Source organism: Apteryx mantelli, chromosome 30 (assembly GCF_036417845.1).
Source record: "Apteryx mantelli isolate bAptMan1 chromosome 30, bAptMan1.hap1, whole genome shotgun sequence".
NCBI classification, from domain to species: Eukaryota; Metazoa; Chordata; class Aves; order Apterygiformes; family Apterygidae; genus Apteryx; species Apteryx mantelli.
In genome coordinates this window covers 3,081,447-3,103,520 of record NC_090007.1, presented here as the reverse complement: position 1 = coordinate 3,103,520, position 22,074 = coordinate 3,081,447, and the positions used below count along the sequence as shown (strand labels likewise).

General features: G+C 62.2%; 1 protein-coding gene across 4 annotated transcripts in view; it reads right to left on the bottom strand.

Annotated features, from left to right (window-relative positions):
* PTPRS (protein tyrosine phosphatase receptor type S) overlaps positions 1-21,728 on the bottom strand; it is a 148,789-nt gene extending 127,061 nt beyond the window's left edge. For all 4 annotated transcript variants that reach the window (XM_067312918.1, XM_067312919.1, XM_067312920.1 and 1 more), the window contains exon 1: positions 21,688-21,728. The gene's annotated coding sequence lies outside the window, so the exon portion shown is untranslated. The remainder of the gene's footprint in view (positions 1-21,687) is intronic.
* Positions 21,729-22,074: the final 346 nt, after the last annotated feature.

Sequence of the window (22,074 nt, the reverse complement as noted above, 5' to 3'; positions counted from 1 at the left end):
ACCCTCCCTTCTCTTTTTCTTCCGTTTCTGGGTCTTTGGCACTGTTGCCGCCGGCCTTAGGGCAGGCTCTTTACACCAGCTTCCTAGGTCCAGTCGTGCTGGGGAGCTCGCGGCCTCGGCCCCCGTCCTCATTTCCCAAATTGGCAATTTCAAGCTTTCCCATGTTTTCCAGCCCAAAAAGGCAGGCGCAGCCCGTCCAAGCGCGGCGCCATGGGCACAAGCCGCATGTGCGCCCGCGTGCAGATGTCCCGCCTGCAACCAGCCCCGACACGCCACCGGCACGGAGCCGGAGCAAAACCTTATGCCCGAAAGCAACGCCCCGTTCCTACGGCTAGTTTTTTGCAACGCTCTCCGAAGCCGGCGTTTCGAGGCGGCTCCCCCAAACGGGATGCCCGAGCCGTCCGGGCGCCGCAGCACGGGGCGAGCGCTCGCCTCCCTGCTGCACCCCGAGCGCGGACGGCACCGGCCCCGCTCCCGCCGCCTCCGCGGGCAAAAAACCTTCCCGCAGCTTTCTGCAGCGCCGTCTCGAGGTGCCAAGGCCCCGGGGAGAAATTTTAGCTGTCGTTTTCTCTGTTACATGGGGCTTTAGTGCTGCTGTTGCAGCATCATTTTATTTATGGCATTACTTCTGTCGTTATAACGATCCTACATAAATTCCACGTACGGATTCCGCAACAATACTTGCTGCTATTATAATAATGATCCCATCTGAATGGCACAGGTGCCATTATCGGAAAATCTGTTTGCAATAGAGAATCAACTGTAAAAGGAGGCATTACGCCCAAATGAACTATTTAAGAATTACCATAAACAGGGGGCCGGCCTCAATTCCCTTAGCTGCAACGGGCTGCTTCCTGCCTTATCGCAAACGGATAGCAAGTCAAAATCAGAAGTTGAGTCATCCTGCAACTTGGCGAGCTGACGCTGAAGCCGTGCACTATGCGGCTTCCTCCCGGGAATAAATCCCCGCGCAGACTTTTAGCGAGGAATTTTTGCAACGCGTTTCCCACCTGGCAGCGAGTGCATTAATCGGTGCGCGGAGACTATCGAACGCGCCCTTGCGACCACGTGAAAGCTTTCTGTAAATAGAAAGGCAGGGCGGAAGAGCTTCTCCAAAAACCCAGGCTCACCCCGGCTCATGCAGAATTAAGGTGTCAGTCACCATGGAAACGACACAGCATGCACGGGAAAAAATAAAGGTGCTGCAATGGTTCTGCTCGAGAGATCTCCATCCCTGCACCAGCCCCTGCACGTTCGCAGCTGCAACGTCTCCCAAGAGCCTCCTGATTCGGAAGGGTTCACATACCGCAACAGTTATTACTCCCACAAAACAGCTCTGGAAGGGCAGCCGCTCCTTCAAAGGGAGCTTCCGACAGAGGTTTCCCCACCGTCCGCGTCTGCACAAACACAGCGCCTCACGCCTTCCACGGTCCCTCATTTTCCCGGTCCGTTCTTCGCACCCACAAACGTAGCATGAAATAAATTCAAATGCAACAAGATTAACGCGGCCTCGCTGCCGCAGGGCTCGCTGTGATCTCTGCCGAGAGATGCGGACAAAGCACGCCTGGGGCTCGAAACCTCTTCCAGGAGCAGGGCAGGAGATGACTTGGGGGAAGCGGTAATGGGACCGAGCACCTTTCATCTCCGGGCGACTGGTTGAAATTCAGCGCAGGTGAGCAGCGACTACAAAGTCGTTCCCGCACAAGGGTTGCACAGGAGCCAACACGAAACCAAGAAGCGGCTCCAGTCCAGCTCTTCGCGCACCGGTGTCGGACAACTCGTCTTTCCTACACCCGGCACCGTTCGGGGCAGTCTCCGAAAACAGGTACCCAGGACGGGGTCGTGCAACCGCAATTCCCTCCTTTGCGCCGCGGCTGCTCCGTTTTGGCCGGCGCCCACCCACGGCGGATAAGGATGCTGGAGCAGAAGGGGGAGATACCGCTTCCATTCCCGGCCTCGCCGCCGCGGGAGCCCAGGCAAAACCCTCCGCGCTTTTTCTGCCTCGTCTCTTCTTGGCCGAAAGAGCCAACTTGCGGCACATCAGCGGTTTTCGCTGGTGGACCCTAAAACGCTTTACGAAAGGGGTTATGCATCACCCTTCCCGTTCCACGGACCGCCGCTCCCCCAAGGCTGTTTTTCTGGCACGCTCCTCAGAGATTAAATCTCGTGAAATAGCTGCGCTGCAGAAGAATTTGTACCTACAGGCCAGACTCAACGGGGAGGGGAAAGGGGGCGTTTGAAGCTCTCTCTGTGATCAAGGTTAAGAGACATAATAAAACGCCATATCCTGCTTTTCCAGCTCCGCAGGGTGACGAGGGATTTCCTCATATACCTGCTGCAACCGTCACCTCCGCAGGAATTTCGTACCTAGCGCTAAATTCCCTCCCGACCTGCACACCGAGCTCCCGGCGGGCTCGTTTCGGTACCGGCCCCTCGCCAGAAACGGCGCGCATCTCTTCCAAAATTGGCTCTTCTCCGCTTTCGACGCCGCCGGAAATCGCTGCTTTGCGTTTTGGCCGCCGGAGGAAGCGGCGCGGCGGCTGGAGCGGGGAGCAGCGTCAGCCTGACCGTCGTCTCCGAGCCCCCGCGGCCTCGCGCCTTCCTCCGCAGCGAGGCCTGACCCCAGGCGCGACTGTAGACAACGGGCAAATCGGGAAGAAACAGTTAAAAAATAAAAAAAAAAAATCACTGGATTAGCTCAAATATAGGTTTTTTTTTCCCCCTCTTCGGTTAAAAAAAAAAAAACAACAAAGCAAAACCCCGCAGCAGCGGAAGTTTGTAAATAAACGTGAGCTTTGCAAAATCCCGGGGGCGACGGACGGTCGCGCGCCCGCCGCCGGAGCGGGAGGTTCCTCCGGGCAGGTGGCTCTTTTTCAGGCAAGTCTCTCTTTTAGCAGATGTTACCATGATCCCAGCACAGTTAATTTGCAATTTCTCCTCTAATAACTGTCATTTTCAGGAAAGGGAAGCAAAAGTATCCATAGATAGAGCTATTCAAAGTATACACCAGAGAAGTCTCCTTTTTTTCTTTTTTCTTCCTCCCCCCCCCTTTTTTTTTTTTTTTTTTAAGAGAGGAACCATAATGTTAATGTTTGAAACTGCTTTTCAGAGAGAGCAACGACCAGCACAATCTTTACATTTTTTTCCCCCTTAACTGCAGGAGAGGGCTCTGCCAACGAACAATATAAATTTAATTTCAAGCCTTCCTTGAACTGCCTCAAGTCAGCCCAGCTGCTGAGAATCCAAAGTTAGAGCCTCGATGCAAAAAAAAAAAAAAAAAAAAAGTTACCCAGGACATAAAGGTATTTGCCAGAGTGGGACAGAAATCATAAAGTGATAAAATATGGCCATTTCTCATGCAAGCTGCAGCCACGCAGCTCCCATAACAAAATGGAGCGTTTATTCCCCCCTCACATTTCTGAAACTACGTGTTTTAGACCGATTCGCATCTCGGGCGTTAGAAGGGGGGACTTTTCCCCAGCAGCAAAACGGTGCAGCGCGCAGCAAGGCAGCCGAGCGCACAAAACCGGAGAAAAACAAGTTATAATTTAATCTCGGCAAGCGAGCGCAGCAGTTGTGCAAGGTTTACGGCGAGTTAAAATTTTGCACGTTACTCAAAACGCAGGAAACCCGGGGCCTGGGCAGCTGCCAGGGCCCATCGCCGCCCGTCAGTCCTTTAAAAAAATAAAACCAAAATAAAAGCGGTCCCAAACTACCGCACAGTTGGGGGGAGGAAAAAAAAAGCAAACGCAGGACGAAAGCACGAAGCGGGAGAAAGCGAGGCCCTTTGCATGGCGGGGGTGCGCGGCTCGAACCGGGGGGCGCCGGGCACCGCTTCCACCTTGTCTCGTTTTGCAAAAACAAAGGGAAAAAAAAGGAAAAAAAAAAAGGGGAAAAATGAGGCTCAACGCACAATAGCGCCGAAGCGGCCCCGAATCGACGCTCCCGCTCGCCCCCAACGCCGCCGCCGCCGCTCGCTCGGGGCCTCCGAGCCCGAGGCGAAAGCCGCCGCCGCCGCGGCCCCCCAGCCCCCGTTTTCTCCCTTTCCGCCGGGTTTCCGTGCGCAGGGAGGAGGGAGCTGTGGGGGTCCCTGCCGCGCCGGGATGCTCCCTGGGGAGAGGCGTCATCCTGGCTCTTCCCTTCCTCCTCCTCATCCCCCCCCCCCCAAAAAAAAAAGGGGGGGGAACGGTGTATTCGTAGGGACGGAGCTGGCGGGGCCGGGGGCGTTCGGGGGCACTTACCCAGCGGGGGGACGCGGGGTGGCGGCGGCCCTGCCGTCCCGTCCCGTCCCGTCCGTCCGTCCCGTCCGGTCCGCGGGGCCCCCCGCGCCCCCGGCACCCCAGCGAGAGCCGGGCGGAGCGAGGAGGAGCCGGGGAGGAGCCGGGCCCGGGGCCCCGGAGGGGGAGCGGGAGCGGGAGCGGGACGGGCCGCGGGGGCACCGCTCCGCTCCGGAGGGCGAGAGGCCCGGGCCGGGGGGCGGCCGAGCAGCAGGAGCAGGAGGAGGAGGAGGAGGAGGAGTAGAGGCTCCCCGGCACCCCCGCGAAGGGCAGGCCCGGGAGCCCCCCGGCCCAGGCCTAGGGGTGCCCATCACCCCCCACCAGACCTGGCCCCGGAGGCCCCACAGCCTGGGCCTGCAGCTGTCCCCCCCCCCCTCCCCAAACCTGGCCCTAGGGTTCGTCATCCCGAAACCCGGCCCTAGGGTCTCCCAAACCTGGGTCTAGGGCTGTTCCCCCTCCGATGTGGCCCTAAGGTCCCCCAAAACCTGGGCCTCAAGTTGCCCCCCTGTAAACCTGCCCTAGAGTCCCCCAAACCTGGGTCTAGAGTTAATCATCCCCAAACGTGGCCCTAGGGCCCCCCAAACCTGGGTCTAGAGTTAGTCATCCCCAAACGTGGCCCTAGGGCCCCCCAAACATGGGTCTAGAGCTGTTCCTCCCCAAACCTGGCCCAAGAGTCCCCCTAAACATGGGCCTAGGGTTGGTCATCCCCAAACCTGGCCCTAGGGTCTCCCAAATGTGGCCCTAGGGTTGTTTCCCCTCAAACACAGCCCTAGAGTCCCCCAAATCTGGGCCTTGGGCCCCCAAAACCCGGCCCTTGGGCTGCTCTTCCCCAAACGTGGCTCTAGAGTCCCCCAAACCTGGCCTTAGGCTTGTTCCCCCCCAAACTTGGCCCTAGGGTCCCCCGAACCTGGGTCTAGGGTTATTTCACCCCCAAAATCCAGCCCCAGGGTCCTCCCCCCTCTCCCCCGGCCTGACCTGGCTGCCCCCTCCGCTCCGTACTTTGGGGTCCCCCTGCCCCCCTGGTCCTTTGGGGTCCCCCTTGCCTGGCTTTGGGGTCCTCCCCCAGCCCTGGTCTGGGGTCTTCTCCCTGGGGTCCCCCCCACCCTGGCTCCGGGGGGTCCCCCCATCCCGGCCCCTCTGGTTCCCGCGTCAGGGCGCACACAGCCCCTTCCCGGCACGGTACCCCCCCCAAAATAACAAGCCCGAGGCCCCCCCTCGCGCTGCCGTTCGGTGGGAACGCCGCTCCGCCGCTCCCCGAGCCCCTGCTGGACACGCCGCCCTCAGCTCATCCCCGCGGGAGCCGCCCAGAAGGGGAAACTGAGGCACGGCGGCCGGCGCGCCTCCCCTCCCCTCCCAGCCCTGGCGCCCCCCCCGGCTTGCCGGGATCTGTCCCCCGGCAGCACCCGGCCGGGGCAGGAGCTGGGAGCAGCAGAGCCGGGAGGAAGGGGCTGCAGCCGGGGCGATGCTCCCCGCGAGGAATTTGGGCAAGACGGAGCCAATCCGACGCGCGCGGGGTCCTCGCTGCCGCGCAAACCCTCACCTCCAAACACCCGAGAAAAGAAAAAAAAGAATAAACAGCAAAAAGCACCACCAAAACCGACCCCAGCGACGGCGACCCCGCAACCTGCTTCGTTTATTTTCCGCGCGGCTCCGCAGCGCTCCCGCGGCCGCCACGGGGGGAGAAGGCAATTCCTCGCCCGGGCGCTCGGGAGCTTCGACAAGACATAAGGCGGCGAGAGGGGACGCGAGAAAAGGGCGTCTCCGGAGAGGGACGAGGCTATCGCGATTGCGGCGCGTACCTCCCCGCGGAGCCTCCCTCTCGGATTTCCGAGCAGCTCGGTTATCTCCGGGCAGGAGACGGGAACAAAACGCTCTGTACTCGCGTTTTTCCAAATCATACCAAGAAGCTGGAAGCAAACAAACCCCCCGAGCAAAAAAACCAAACCAAACAAACAAACAAAAAAAAATCAGATCGCAACAAAATTCCTTCCTCCCCTCTCTATTTTGCTATAGTGTGTGTGTGTGCACATAGTTAAAAAAAAAAAAATGCTATTTTTTGGAAAGCTCGGAGGGGAAAAGCCGCGGTCCGTCGGGAAACTCGCCGCGGCAGCGCGCGGAGCGGGGCCGGCAGGCTCTTGGCAGCAGAGGGCTGCGCGGGAGCGTGTGCCCGCGGGAAGGGGGGGGCAAAGGAGGCCACGTACATCTTTAGAAGAAAATAAATAAATATATATATATATATATATATATATATACGAGAGAGAGAGATAAAACGCAGCGTCGCCGAGGCAGGGCCGGCCGGCGGTGGGGGCTGGGAGCGCGGGGAGGAGAAACGCTGGCGCATGGGAGCGGGGGATCCAGATTGAAAACAGATGGGATTTTTCTTGCCAACCTGACATCCGAGCCCGCGGGAGGCGGGGTGAAGCTTCCCCTTCGGAGAGAGGCTGGCAGCCAATCGATATGTCAGGGGAGGGGGGGGAGGCAGAAAAAAAACAACCCCCAAATCCCAGTTGGGTTTAAAATCCCTGGCGCTGGGGCTCGCTGCGAGCGGGCGCGGAGGGCAGCGCGGAGCTGGCTTGTTGTTAACGCTCGGAGAGGTTTGATTTTCCCATTAAGCGCCTGATTCATCCATTCCCGCGTGCTGGAGCTGAGCCCAGCCTGGCAGTTAATACTTGCCCTAGGAGACGTTTTAGGGGCGTTTTGCACCCAGGCCGATCCCGCTGCACGCGCGCGCGGGAAAGCCGTGTACGGGCGATGCCTGGAAATAACGGAACGCGCCGTTTTTGCTCCTGCAAAAAACCTCCTGGTGACAGCCTATGCCCGGGACAAGCCGGGATGGAGCAAAGCCATGCTCGGGGGTAGCTCAAAAAGCAGATTTCCGCAAAAGAAAGGAACAGCACGGGGAGAGGGGAGGCCTCAGAAACCTTTGCAAAGCCTAATTTCTCTTAGTCAAGCCGCAAGCACCCGAATCGGTTAACCTCCAGCAGCGCGAGCTGCCCAGGCTCCAAGAAGCTGCAAACAAATGATGCAACGGCCCCGGAGCGACTTCGCGGTGATTCACCCCGGAGCGGAGCGGAGCGGCGGCAGGTCCGGGGCAGGGCCGAGCGCGGCACGCTGCCCGGCACCTGCTCCGGAGCCCGGCGGCACGCGGGAACCGCGCTGGGGACACCCGCCGGCTCCCAGCCTCCCCCCGGCGCTCCGCGAGCGCAGAAGCGGCGCGGCCGCGGCGGAGGCTCGGCCGCATATTTTCCAGGGGATCCGGGAGACCAGCTCGCCGCCAGCCCGCTAACACACGCTCTTTTCATTCGGCGCTTTAAATACCCGATTGTGTCCGTTTTCAGCACACTCATTTTTAGCATTTTAATGACACGGTCCCCAGCTCTCGCCCTCCTTGGGCTGGCCCCAGCGTGGGCCTTTTTTTTTTTTAATTTTTTTTTTTTTTTAAACGTCTTGCAGAACGAGAGCGGAGAGGGAAGGGGGTTAGCAAGAGGTCACGCATTTCTGCTAAAGCAAGTGTTTTTCCAGCAGGCAGGGGGTCCTGCCGGGGACAAAGACAAGCCAGGCGCTTTCCCTGCCCGCCGGCTGCCAGCGCTACACCTTCCGCTCCGGGTCCGCCCGGGAGCGCTTCGGGAAGGGGCACGAGCGGGGCAGCCAAGCCGCTGCCTCCTCGCTCGCCGCGATCAGCCTGGAAAGGAGACTCCGGGGGGGTTTTGCAGTGCAACCGCTTTGCCTTTTCCCTCCCCAGGGCTGCACCGCTCTGCTTGCGGCCAGGCAGGCGACACCGTCTGCACGCGGGTTACTGCAGAGAATGGACAGGCTTGGTGCATGCCACGGTCGCAGCCGTGCCGGCACCCTGCCCACGTGGGAAGCGCGAGGCACCTGGAAAGACATGCGGACGGGGAGCTGCCGTGGCGATATTCGGCATTTCACCCCGCTCGGCCGCCCCAGCACGGCGCGTCCCCCCTAACCATCCTCTGCCGGGCGCTTCCACGCCGGCCGCACGGCCCGTTTCCCCCCGCTCCCACCGCGTCATATCGAAACGGTATTTATCGAATTTGCTCTCCAAGTCCCTCGATCTGCTCGGTAACGCGGGGAATCGGCGAGGCGGTTTCGCTGATCCCGCCTCGGCGCGACCCGCTTAAGGCAGATGATCCCGGCTTTGCGGCTCCCGAGGCCCCACGCGGGAATGGCGGGAAGCGCGGGAGCTCCGCCGCCGGCTTCCCGGGTCAGGGAAGGAGGGAGCGCTCAGCACGGACGCGCAGCAGCTTCCCAGTCGCCGGAAAAAAGCCGCCGGGCCGGTGGTTTCGGCTCCTGGCGCTCTTATCTCCCTCTTTAAGCGCATTGATTGCGGCGGCCCCCAGCCCGCTCCGCAGCACGGAGCCCATTAAATCTAAAGTTAGCTCCACAAAGGTTCATCAGATCCATTATCTCTGCGTTCAGCTAAATTATGAAAATCATTAAGATAAGGAGGCATGGAGGCTATTAGTTTCCTGGAGAGGATGCTTTACAGGTTGTTTTTCTTCTCTCCTCCTTCCCCGTTTAATTACCTTAAGTTTCACAGTATTTAATCCCATTTAGTAAACCTTGAATACGTTTAAAAAAAAAAAAAAAAAGCAAGAAAAAAAACGGCTTTAGGAAGAGCTTGGAGCCAGGTAAGGAGCAGCACCTCCCTCCGCTCCCTCCTTCCCGCGGCCCCGATGCCACCACCGGACACGGAGCGGCTCGCGCGCACCAGACCATGCGCCGATCCGGGGCCGCATCCTTCGCATGCGACTTTTACAGGACGAAGCCCGAACGCCGGCCCACGTTCCGCATTTGGTTTTCAAATCAGGCACCGCTCTGGAAAAGCAGCGCCGGGAACGGGGTGGGAAAAGAGGAACAACTCGCTAAAGCGTTCCCCCAGCAGCAGATCCAAACGCTTTAATTTAAAAAAGCGGCTGCTAATTTGAAAAGCAAATGTTTAAGCGATCAAGCATGTTTATTTAATTTAATGCCAGCAAAGGCCTGGCCCTGCTTGGAGCCGCTGCCGCCCGGTGCCGCGCGCCGGGCCGAAGGGCCGATTTCGCTGCCGCGCCTCCGTCCGCGGGTAAAACCCCTTACGGCCGCGTCCCTCCGCTAAGGGACGGGGGCTGCAGCGCGGCCACCGACTCGCCCCGCTTTCGCCCCGCGTCTCGCCGCCGGCCAGCTGCCCCCCGCCCTGCTCTTCGCCCCCCGCATGCGCCCTCTTCACGGATGAGGGACATCAAGAACGACCTGGAAAACCGATGCTCCCGCGCTCTGCAGGGAACGGATCTGGCTCCCGAGCATCCTTCCTCCAACCTCCGCCCGCGGCGGTTGCGCCGGGTGGACACCGGCCATCGCTCCCGCAAAGCCCCCAAAGCCTCGGAAAACCCAAACGCACCGGCGAGCGAGCGGCGTTATCCAGGTTTCCTCCGCATCCCAAAACCCCGAGCGGCGTTCCCGCTGGGGCCCCGGAGAGGCGCCCTCTTCCTCTCGGAGATCCTGGCGCGTCTCTCCTTGACGGCGCCATCGGAGAGGCTCAGAGCCGGGCGGCCCGGCCCGCGGATCCGCGGCTCCTTCCCCTGCGCGGCGTTCGCGGGAACAGCGGCGCCTCGGCGCGGCAGCGTGGGAATGGGCCCATCGGGAACGGGAACCCGGTTTTGCCCATCGTTATCGCTGGCTTTAACGAACAGCTTCCAGGCAGGGCAGGGGCTTTATTAATTTGTCCCTCGTGCAGCACGCAGGATGAGTGAAGCAAGCGCCGGCCTGCTGATTCGTTTGCCTCCCCGGCCCAGAATAACCAGCTATTTATTTTTAAACAGCAGGATGCATCAAGTCCCCAAATCCCAGCGACGGAACCAGCGGGACACGGCTCACGCGCATTCGCCGCGCCGGCTTCTGGGCATCTCGCAGGCGAGAAGAAGGATTCGGCCTCTTTCTCCACGCCGGGCAAAGCCAGCTCCAAGGCTCCCGCTTGCACGTCAAAGGTGGAAAAGCTGGAAAAGGGGTTTTTCCACCACGCCGGCACCACTTCCGCGCTGAATGGCCCCGTGCAGGTAACTGGGAGCTTGCAGGAGATGTTAGGAGCCCACAGTGGCTCCTGCGGATGTCCCCGGGGTCCGGAGCTCCTCGCGTGGCCCAACCCCAGCAGAAGCGACGCGCGGAGGCTTCGCTACGCTCATCCCGCCGGCGCCGAGTGCCGTCTCCGTGCTCATAGGGCGTTTGCCACCGGAGCAGCAGCGGAAGGTCTTCCCGAGCCCGCAGGCATCCCACCCCGCGGCGCCTGCTTCCGGCTCCGAAACCCGCCGGATCCCAAAGCGACGAGCTACCGTGAGACCCACGTGGCCAGAAACGGATCTACTGAGGATTTATGACAACCCTCGCTGCCGGGGAACGGCGAGCCATGGAAACGCAGCCGTACGGCAGCGCGGACGACGGGAGCTGCAGCAGCAGCGCAGCCGCTCGGAGAAGGCAGGAAGGGAAAGAGCGGAGAGCGGCCGGCTCCAGCACCCCGGAGTTTGCTCCCAGAGAGTATAAAGGCTTCTCCCTGCCGAGAGACGTAAGCGGGAGCCCGCGGCGGGTCCCCCGTCCTCTCCCGCGCCGCGGCCACGCGCCCGTCAGCCCAGCGCCTCCCTTACCGGGACCGCGGGAAACCGGGGCAGCGCAGGGAGCTGGCTCCGGCGGAGACATCGCTTCTGGTGCGCGCTCGCCCCCGAGGCTTTTCTCATTTTCAATTTAGAAAAAGGGAAAAAGGAGGGAAGGAAAAGGAACAAAAAGAAGCCACTCCGCCATCCTCTCGGGACGCGGGGACTCTTCGTGCCACCCCCCAGAACGGGGTAAAACTGCATTAAGCCTAAACGGAGCCTCCGCCAGAGCCCGGACACGGAGGAATCCGCCTGCCCCGACCGCACGCTTCCTCCCCCTCGCCGCCGCCGCGGGGACGGGAGGTGGGAGCGGGCGGCACGGAGCATCTCCCACCCGGAGCTGCCGCACACGGGCGCTACGAAGGGCGCGACGCGCTGCGTAAAGCGGGTTTCGCCGCACCCGAGCGACGGAGGCGACTCAAACCATCCCGTCCCAGCTCACGGGCGAGAAGCGGCGTCCGCCGCCAGCCGGGTGCCGGGCTGCCACCCCGCCGCCGCTCCGCGCGGAGACCCGTCGTTCCCGAGGGCGCCGCCGAGCCGCGGGTTAACGCGCCCGATCTGCCAGATGCAAAAGCGAAGCGTTTCGTTCACCGCGGCTTTCTCCTCCGTGAAACCGCTCCGCGTTTAAACCCCGCTCCCAAAGGCGGGGAGCACCGGCGGCGAGGAGGCGCGGGACACGGGGCCCCGGCGCCTCCGGCTACCGACGCCTTCCCGGAGGCCGTTTGGGGCCAGGCTCTCCCGAGCTTGCCGAAGGCACGCTGCGGGCATCCGACTTTCCCGGGTGGAAGCGCTCCGTCCACGAGCGCGGGGAGGCCCTGCTCCCCCGGCTCCAGGGCCCTGCCAACGTTTTCCCATGGCTTCCCAGGAGGAAGCGGATCCAGCAGCGGCGGCAGCCGGGAAGGCCACGGGAGAGCCGGGCGCAGCAGGGGAGGGGGCCATTGGCACTGTGCGGAGCGGTGCATCCTCCCCACCCGCCGCCGCTGGCTCCTGCTTCCCGGACAGGCTGTTCCCGGCGTTCCTGCCGCCGCCTCCACGGCGGCAGCTTCCCCCACGCGCCGGCACCGCCGTCTGCTCGCCGCCCGCTCGCCTCCGTCCCCGCCGCGCGCCGCTGGGGTCAGCTGCCGGCGACACGGGGTCTCTCGCCTCTTACCCAATTCTCCTCAAATCCGCTCCGGGAGACTTTAACGGCAGCCGAGCGTGTGTCCGCGGCAGCAGCCGGCTGCAAAGCGCCCGGAGGCGCCCGACTCCCCGGCTCAGCGACGGGCGCTTCTGCTCCTGCCGGCAGCCACGGGAGGCGGCGAGAGCGGCCGTGCGAAGCCGCAGCTCTGCTCCGCGCTACCGCGTCCGGCGCTGCCTTCGCCGAGAGCGGAACGGCCTCCTTGCAACTCAAAACCCCCTGAGCCCAGCGATTATTTAAATACGCAAGATTTTGGGATGCAATTTGTTAAAGAGACTAGCAAGAAAAAAAGTGGTTTGAAAATAAAGCAACTTGCAAAAAGGAGGGGGGGGGGAGAGGTCCAAGTTAAAAGCATCACCTTAATTTTGCTCTGCAGATTAAGGAGCCCTGCGGAGCATTCGCGGAGCCTGGCGGCACAGAGGCGCCTGGGAAAACCCACCGGCGAGTCAGCGGGACGTGCTGGGGCTCGGGGGAGCCGCCGTGCACCCGTGGGGCAGGACGGAGGATGCAAAACGGAGGCGCCGTGGAGGGATGCTCCAAGGCATCGGAAAAAGCCAAGGGTGAGCCAAGAACAAAGCACCGGGCTGGGAGATCCGGTTACTAGAAACACGGCCGAATTACAGCCTGGCTCCGGTTTTTTCCTTCTTTTAGGAGCGGGATAGAAACCTACGCGGCTCCCGCAGGCTGAACCGGCCGCTTCTTGCACGAGGGCTCAGGAGAGGGGCCTCCCCGGCGCCCGCGCGGCGCTGCAACTCACTCGTCACCTGTCCCCAAAACGACCGGCCAACTCGGTGCAGGCTATTCCGGCGATCCCTTCGTTTTAAAGGAGCCTCGCTACTATTTTTAGGCCAGCCCATCTTCCCCGTGCCACCCCGATGGGTGCTGCAGCCTTCGGGATGCATCAAGGGCACCCGCCGCCAGCACGGGAAAGTCCGGCTCCGCTCCCCGGCCGCCCGCATCCTGCAGCGCCAGGCCGGCCTCGCCGCGCCGAGCTGCTCAAATTATTCAGGCGCTGAAAGGCGATAGGGCTCGGCCGGCAGACGAAGCTTCTTCCTCCTCCTCCTCCCTGCCGGAGGAGCCAGGAATCACTTGCCGCTTCCTCGGAAGGAGGCACGGGAGCGGCTCCCCGGCCCCTGCTCCAGCCTTTCCCAGATGATGCCCTCCGCGGCGCTGGCGTTCCTGCTTTTGCAGTTGCCAAGTTTTGCTTTGGGCTCCTGGAAGAGAGAAATCTTCTCGCCCGGCATCGTGCAACAGACCCTTCCCCTCGTCCCAGGCTCCTGGCCGCCAGGCACACAGAGCGAGGAGGCAGCAGGGAAGCTCTTCCGTTGCCCAGCCACCCTCCGCACGGGTCTGAGCGGAGGTTTTAAGCTGGAGGCAAGATTTGCAACGGGAATCGGCGGCGGGGCTGCGCGAGCGGGCCGGCGGCCGAGCGCTGCCCGGGATTCCTCACCGTTCCCCATTCCGGGAGACTTTCCCTGTTCTGGGAGACTTTCCTCCTCCCGACAAGTTTTGCAGCAGGACAGAAACACACTGCAAGTCCTGGAAGCCGGAGGGGAACAGAGATGACAGGAAAGCTCAGAACGGAGGAAAACTCAGCTCGCGGCTGGGCCAAACGCGGCGGAGGTTCACGCCGTCTCCCAGCCGGCGGCCGGGACACTCGCTGGCGGGAGATTTATCCCGTTCAGGGCAGAAGAGGGGAGACGGACACATGGTTGGGCTCAACCCCATCCGTGCTCAGTCGGAGTTTCCCGGGAAGGAAACACCGCCAGCTCCTGGACGCGTGCAGCAGGGACACCGGGGTGCATCCTACCTGCCACCACCTCAAAGCCCCGAACAGAAACAGCCACCTATAAATATCACCGACAGCCCCGGGGGAAAAAAAAAACAGATTTGCTTATTGCTTTATTTATCAGCCCGGCGAGCAATTCCCTGCGCGCAGGGGGGTGGCAGAGCAGGGACCCATCACCCGCTCCCAGCTCCGAAGCCGGATTCATCATCCCCGGGCGGCGAGATGGCACGCCGATTAGAGATGTTTATCGGGAAGTTATAATGAAGGTGAGATGCCGACACTGCGATTAATATTATATTTCAGGAAGGTTTAAATGAAATGATCCATCACTTGGAGCAGCAGGACGGCACCGCGCGGAGCGGTGCTGCGGCTTGGCTCTGGGGACCTGTGGATGAACCCAGACCTCGGCTTTCTGCTCCGGAGGAAGGCAGCGGTAGCATGCAAGCTCGTTCGAACCCGCTTTACCCTCCTTCACTGGCCTTTGGACACACATTTTGCATTTCCAAACACACGCAGCCAACCGGGGCGCTTGCAAGACGGCCGCAGAGAGCCTTGGCCGGCGCAGGAGCGAGTGCGCCCATTGCACAGATGGGTAAAGGCTCTGCCGCGCATTAAGGCAACACGCGTTTCACTCGCTCAAACGAGGCTGGGCCCCGGCTTCAGCGCATCCAGAAACGCGGCGCCCTCGGGAGCAGGATGCCGCTCATGGGCCCATGCGTGCCGCCGGATGAGGAGGGCAAGGGTTACGGAGCCGCTTTTCCCTTAAGTGAAATATTGCTGCCGGCCGGCTGGAAGCAGGAGCTGAGCCTCCCCGGGGAGGAAGCTATCAGGAACCGCTCTCCCTCCGAGCTCGGCTACTCCGCATTTTGCTACCTGTTGCATTTGCACAATCAGCCCAAACCCCGAAAAAACGCGGGAAGGCATTAGAAAAAGGAAAGGCGAGAGAGGGTGCGGCGGGGCCCGGGAGCCGGAGCCGCTCGGAGCGGCCGCAGCCCAGCGCGAAGGCATCGCACATTCATCTGAATTTTAAATACCGAGCGTGATGACTGGCATCCTCGCCGCTGCCACGAGCGGCCTCAGCGCTACGGCTGTTATGGTAATTCGCAGGGAGCTACCCACAAGGCTCTGCAGAGATTTTCTTGGCAGCCATCCTAAACTAATTTTTATAGGTTAGCGTACGGTTATACATAAACGTTTAAGGAAAATAAGATGGCGACTCGGAGGGAAGGAGCCGGCGGGGAGGTTTCCAGCGCAGAGCACGTCGCCGGCCACCCCGCGCCGGCGCAGCGGGAACGCCTGCCGGTCCCCGGCGCGAGCACGGCCGGGGAAGCCCGGGGGACGAGCACTTGGAGCTCTTCGGCTTCCTCCCGCCTCCGCCTTCAGCAGCGGACGGAGGGAAGGAGCCGAGCCAGCGAACGAGGGTGAAGCGGGCGGCTCGGGGGAAACGAAGGAGAGGAGCAGCAGGAGGAAAAACCTCTGTCGGTGCAAGCCGGGAGAAGCATCCGTTTAGATTTCGCGGGAACTGGAGCAAACGCCTTTGACATCAGAGCTGCAGTTACCTCGAACCCCCCTAATTCCCGCGGATTTTGCACGCGCGCACGCGGCACGGCAAGCAGGTAGCCGACCCATTTCTGCCGTCTTCACAAATGCAAGATGGAGGGAAGCACGAGCTACAGGGACCGATAAATCGGGATTTGCCAGGAAAGACCCTTTCGGGCTCAGATCCATGGAATTATTAGCAACCCCATTTTGCTAAAGGGATGCTGCAAAGAAGAAAGCAATTAAGCAACGGTGCAAAGGGAGCAATATCAAGAGCCAACTCGAGCACCATAAAGAGGCAAAGCACCGCGTTTCAGACCAATTTTCTCGAGGCGGGTTCGTCCTGCTCGGGGAAGCCCCGCGTGCCCCGGCACGATCCCCTCCTGCCGTGTCGGCTCGGCAGCAGGAGCAGGAGCCGCCGGCTTCACCTCCAGCCGGGGCCTCTGCACCCAGCGCACGCGGCTCGCCGCTGCGACCACACATCTCATCACGCGCTTACCGCCCGCAAACAGAAGGGAAAAGGGGGAAAAAAGCCGCGTGACACCACGCCAGGGCCTTTCCGAATCGCCCAGAGCCACACGCTGCCATTTATCCCAACATTTATCCCACCAGAAAGTCACACAGCCTCCACGGGGCTCCTGCCTTCCCGCTCCGCTGAGACATCCCGGGGTGGCTGGAGATCTCTCACCCCTTGGCAAGGCCGTGGCCAAACCACCACCGTCCGCTTTGACATAAACCAGCCCAATATAGAGCAATAACCTAAAAAACGAGGCCGTGAACAAGCGATTCAGCTGCCACTCCGCAGAGCCAGCCACGACCCCGCTGCTGGAGCGGAGCCTCCGGGAGCCGGGCACTGACTGCCACCGGCCTCCTTGACCAAACCCCCCTGGACCAAACCCCCCTGCACGACCTGAGCCCGTTTCTGCAAACGTTAAACCAGTTTAGTTGCCTGGCCCAGCTGAACTCGATGGGTTTTTAAACCTGTTTGCACAACCCAGGGTCTGGTCCCTCATCCAGATCAGCTGGTAACTGTGCAAATGCTGCGGGGAGCCGGAGCCCCGACACGGGCGATATTTGGGATCCCCTCCGCACGACGACACCCAAACTGCTCGGCCCGAGCCGCGGTGACGCCAAACCGCACTGCTCCGCCGGCGGCAGCTCGGAGCTTCCGAGCTAAAGCTTCCCGGATCCAAGGGGAAATCCCAACCAGCTCCTTATCCACAATGCATCCCATCCAGCTCCTTATCCATGTCAAGAGGGCAGCAGAGATTACTTTGGGGGATGCTAGGGCTGCACCGGGACAGGGCGAGCTCCACCAGTCCAAAACCATTACACTGGAACCGACCCAGAAGTCCGGAGGGTTTAAGAGTTGAAGGGTTGGAAAAAATAAAAACAAAGACAATTTCCAGTTTGTGAGACTGCGATGTCCAAAAAAATAAAAATAATAATAAAAAAAAGAATCAGTCAAGTTATAAAGCAAACGCTCACAAGCGAGGGCGCGAGCAGACGGAGTCTAAGGGACGGAGCACGAGGAGTTTCGGCTTATTGTGCAATAAACCGCGTAGAAGGGAAGCCGGCTTCAGCTTTACTACTTCAGGGCTCACAAGTTCAAATCGACAATTTTTACAAGTAACATTGCTGTAGCCAGAAGCTTCCCCCACTCCCAGGGCCTGGTTACCTTAACCACTTGCAAACATCATAAAAAAGTCCTACAGCGCGAGTCGTTCGGAGAGGGGAAGCCAGAGGTGAGCAGAGGCAAAAGGAAGCGACTTGCCCAAAGCCAGGGAAGTCGCCAAACCCCGGGCGACTTGCCCAAAGCCAGGGCCAAAACCCGGGATTCCCGACAGCTCCGATTCCACTTTTATGGATCTCTGCGTTAGTGGCAGAAAGCAAAGACACCCTCAGACGGAGGCAGCTGGGCAGAGGGAAGGGATTATTATTTGAAGGAGAGGTAGGCATGTTTTTCACTCTGTCCAGGCAATGTTATTTAACTTAAGTCATTTGGAGATTTTTCCTTTTTTGGAATAGGGTCATGAATAATATGCGTGTTCTTATCAACTTGCATAAGTAGAATTTAAAGCTCCAAGTTCAGAAACTGTGGATTAAACTACTTAACAGCACCTAAAAAAAATGCAGCTGAATAACCTCTCTCCTTACCACCAGCTCGCGCTGCCCACACCGACCCGGGTTAGATCTGCCTTCGCTTTACCTTGGTATCCTACACTTGCAATTTTGCAATCTCTGCAATGCAAAAGAAAAAAAAAAAAAACTACTTTAGCTGGGAACAGGGAGGGTTCGGATAAAATCCAGACGCAGCGGCAGGCCACACGGAGCATTTCACATCCATCAGAGCGGCTCGCCGCCCCCGCAGCTTCATACGCCACGTGGAAGAGTGGATAAACAGTTCACCGTGCATCTACTACTCCGACTTACTCCGTAACAAGCCAAAGAGCTGGATGGCACTTCCGCTCTGTTAAGCACGACGTAGCGTTTCAGCCTATTGAACCACCAGGTGCACAGCTAGCGCCAGGCACCGCAGAGCTTCCCCGCCCCGCAGCCAGCCCTAGAAGCGGATTTGGGGACCGTCCAGCCCGGCGCGGCTTTGAGATCCGTAAGCGCGGCCCAACGCCTTCGAGCGAGCCCGGGAAGGGGCTGGGCAGAACTTCCTCCAGCGCTACGGAGATGCACGAGCGCCTTCGACCCGCTCCCCCCGCCAAGCCTCGGTCTCCCTGGTCATCTGCTGCACCGTCCCACCTAGCTGGGCATCAGACACCTCCTCACCCTCGCTCCCACCTCTCTCCCCGGGTAACAGCAACAGAAATAAGGGTCTTTCTCATAAAAGAATCCACATCTCGTGGGAAAAGAACGAAAGCACCTTCTCCTCTTCTCCTTAGGAGCAGCATCACGTACGCGTTACTCCGACTTCGAGGCAAAAGGCAGAACCTTCCTCCCTTCGTCACAGCAAACCCTCTCCCCTTGGGGCAAGAGGGACGAGGCCCCAGGACAACGCGCCGTTTATTCAGCTCGGGCTTACAAACCGCCGCGCTGGAGGCTGGAGAGCACCAGCTCCACCTTGGGGACCACCGCAGAGAGCCGGAGGATCTGCGCACGTCCCGGCAGCGAGGCAGACCTCCAAAGGGAGGATCTCCGCACCTCCGGCCTTCAGGACGGAGTCCCATCGCCCTCACAGCCCGCGCCCAAGCGCACCAATTGCTCTGCCGTGCAGGGTGCTTCTCCCTTCGCCCCCAACACCTACTTGTCGTGTCCCCCCCTCCCCGGCGCGCGAGCAGGCATCCCTCCGCATTACTAGGTGGCACCGATTCAACTGGAAGCTTCTCTTGCATTACTCAAAGTATTTATGACTCTTCCCATTTGAAATATGGGCCCTTACCACGCACAGGAAGGAGGAGGAGAGCGCCAGCAAACTCGTTAATTTATAAGTCAATCTGGCAGGGAACAATTAACAGCTTCCAATAATCAAGCAAGCAGGAGGAACGGTACTTTTCCACCCGGCCGTTGCACAAGGGCCCGTGTCTCGGCTGGGTCTCCACCGGCCCGAGCGCCTCGGCGAAGGGCAGGCTCGGCGCGCGTGTCCCACCCGTTTAAGGTTAAGCAGCGCTCAGGACCAAGGTGCTCACGGGCACCATCCGCCTTCTCCATCGACAGCTCTCCAAGCCCTCTACGAGACGGAACAAAGACTTGTCCCCTGAGGAAACCAAAGAATGTCCCACGGCCGCAGAGCCCGGCGAGGGACCTCCTGCTCCCGCAGCCCCGAGGCAGCCACGCGCGTGCAGCTCCGCTCACATGACCCGCAAGGCATGCTTTATTCCCCAAAAAAAGAAAAAACTTATGATTTTGCTGCTGGGGACAAACATATTTCCTTGAGCAGAACTCGGTCCCAAGGAGGAACTTCGCAGCAGGAAGCACAACCGGCAAACGCTCCCCAAGCACACGCTCCGCGGGAGTCAGCAGAAGTTTTGGCGCTAGGAGGGAAGGAGGAACGCGGCAGGTGCTCCAGCTGTGCACCCGCTCGCCCACAGCTGGGCGCTCGCGGGGAAGCACGCTCCACCTCGCGCTCGGAGGAAGGGCCAGAACGACGCCAAACCACAAACGCTTTTTCCTTCCCGTCTCCCTCCGCGTTCCCTCAAAGCCTTCTCCCAGGAACCCGGCACAGGGCAAGCGTCCAAAGAGCAGAGACGGCCCCATCCCGGCCAGCTCGTCGCCCACGAGGGATTAAAAGAGGAAAAAGTAGCAGCCCCCCCCCACACTTCTCACCCTCCTTCCTGCACCGAGGGCACCTCGAGGGAGCTCCTCGGGAGGGCACCTCCGCCGGCACGCCGCAGCTTTCCCGGCCCTGGCGTTTTCCCCTCCTCCCGGCACCCCGGGGAGCTCCCGGCACCCCGCAGCAGCCAGCCCGAGGTGGCTGGAAAAGGTCCAAGGCGCCAGGTTGGGGGTGTTTTACCCAGGTGGGAATAAGGGAGCATCCAGGGAGGGAGGCAAAACCACTCCGGGGGGGCCCTGGCATCGCCCCGAGGGAAGGTCCGGCGGCTCATCCCAACCCGGCTGGGCGCAGGCAGCGGCAGGGCCAGCCCGGGCTCCGTGTCACTCTCCCGGGTGCCGGAATACTCCACGAATAGCACCCGGCGTTCCCACGGGAGCAGGCACGGGGAGAGCCTCCGCTCCCCAGGAAGCGGCCCCAAGGCGAGCCGAGCCGAGTCCCACCGGGATGCACCTGCCGGCGGCGCCGCTTCCGCCCCGGATCGCGGCGCCTCCGAGCCCCAGCTGCGCCGCAACCGGAGACCCGTGGGGACGGAGCGGTACCGGGGTCGGGGGGCCCCGGAGAGCTCGGCCGAGCGGCACCACGGCTCCTACGCGCCCGCGCCGGGGGGCAAAGCGAGACTTCCCCCCCCCAAGGCGGGGGTCCCCCCGGAGCACCGGGGAGGAGCGAGGCAGCCGAAACGCCCCAACCCGCAGCCTGCGGGAAATGCCACATCCCGCTCCCACGGATGGGGTCCACGTCCCCGCGCCCAGCACCCCCTCGCCCCGCGGAGCCGGAGCTGCCCAGCGAGGGGCCGCGGGGGCGTTTCGCAGCATGGGAAATGGGCTTCACCTGCCGGAAAGGGGGTGGTTTCCCGGGAAGGGGAGACGGGCAGCACCCCAGGTGCCGGGGCGTGGGATGGAGCACAGGGCACATCCCAGGTGCCGGTATCTAAGCACGGGACACAGCATAGATTGCATCCCAGGTGCCGGCACCACGACATGGGACACAGCACATCCTGGTACCAATGCCGGAGCACAGAGTGCATCCCAGGTGCCAGTACCAGAGCAGGGATGGAGCACAAAGCACATCCCGGGTACCAATACCGGAGCACAGACTGCATGCCGGGTACCGGAGCAGGGATGGAGCACAGCACACATCCCGGGTACCAGCACCGGAGCAGGGATGGAGCACAGCACACATCCCGGGTACCAGCACCGGAGCACAGCGCACATCCCGGATGCCGGCACCGGCACGGCAGGCTGGGCGCGGTGCAGAGCCCAGCCGGCCCCCGGGACCATGGAGCGGGGCTGGACGGGCCGGGCGCACCCCGGGGCCGGGGGCTCCGGCGCACCCCCTCATTGCACCACCCCTCCCCCGCTATAACGCGGCCCCCCCCACCCCACCCCGCACCGCGCTCCCCTGTTATAACGACCCCGCTCGCCACCGCTGCAACGCGCCTCCCCCGTGCAACTGCCCCCGCCCCTCCCAGGCGCCCCCCCCCGCTACAACGCGCCCCCTCCCAGTGCGACCCGCTCGCACGCCCTCCCCCCGCCCCACACACACACAGCGTGACCCCAGCGCGCCCTGCCCACGCCCCTCCGTTGCGCCCCCCGCTATAACGCGCCTCCCTCGCGCCCCCCCCCACCCCCAGCGTAACCCGCCTGCACCTCCTCTGCCATGCAGCGCCGCTACAACGCGCCCCCCGCTACAGCGCGGAGCGCCCGAGGCAGCCCGCCCGCGTCCCTCCCTCCCGCCCCGGTATAACGCGGCTGCTCAGCGCCGCCCGCTCCGCGCTGCAGCGCGACCCCCCCCCCCCCAATGCAACCCGCCCGCGCTGCCCCCGCTACAACGCGCCCACCCCCGCCCCCCCCCGCCCATGCAACCCACCCGCGCTGCCCCCGCTTCACCGCGGCCTCCGGGGCAGCCCGCCCGCGCGGCCCCCGCTGCGCCGCGCGCCGCCCCCCCCCACCTGCGCCCCCCGCTATAGCGCGCCCCCGCCGTACCTGGCGGCGCGGCCGCCCGCTCCCATGCCGGCCGGCGGAGGGGCGCGGAAGGGCCGCGGCCGCCCTCCTCCTCCTCCTCCGCCTCCTCCTCCGCCTCCGCCCGGCGGCTGCGCTGGGGCCGCGGCGCGGGGACACTGCGGCGCGAGCTCCCGCCCGCCGCCGGCCACTCGCACAGGTGATGTCATTCCCCGAGCCGCCGCCGCCTGACGTCACCGCGGGGCGGGCCCCGCCGCGGGCGCGGGGGGCGGCCGACGTCACCGCGGGGGCGGAGGCTAGGCGAGCGGGGCGGGGCGGCGCGCCACCAATGGGGGCGCGCGCCGCCGCCGCGCGGCCCGGGGGGCGGGTCCTCGGGGCTTAAAGGGGCCGCGCGCGCCGCGCACGTGGCCG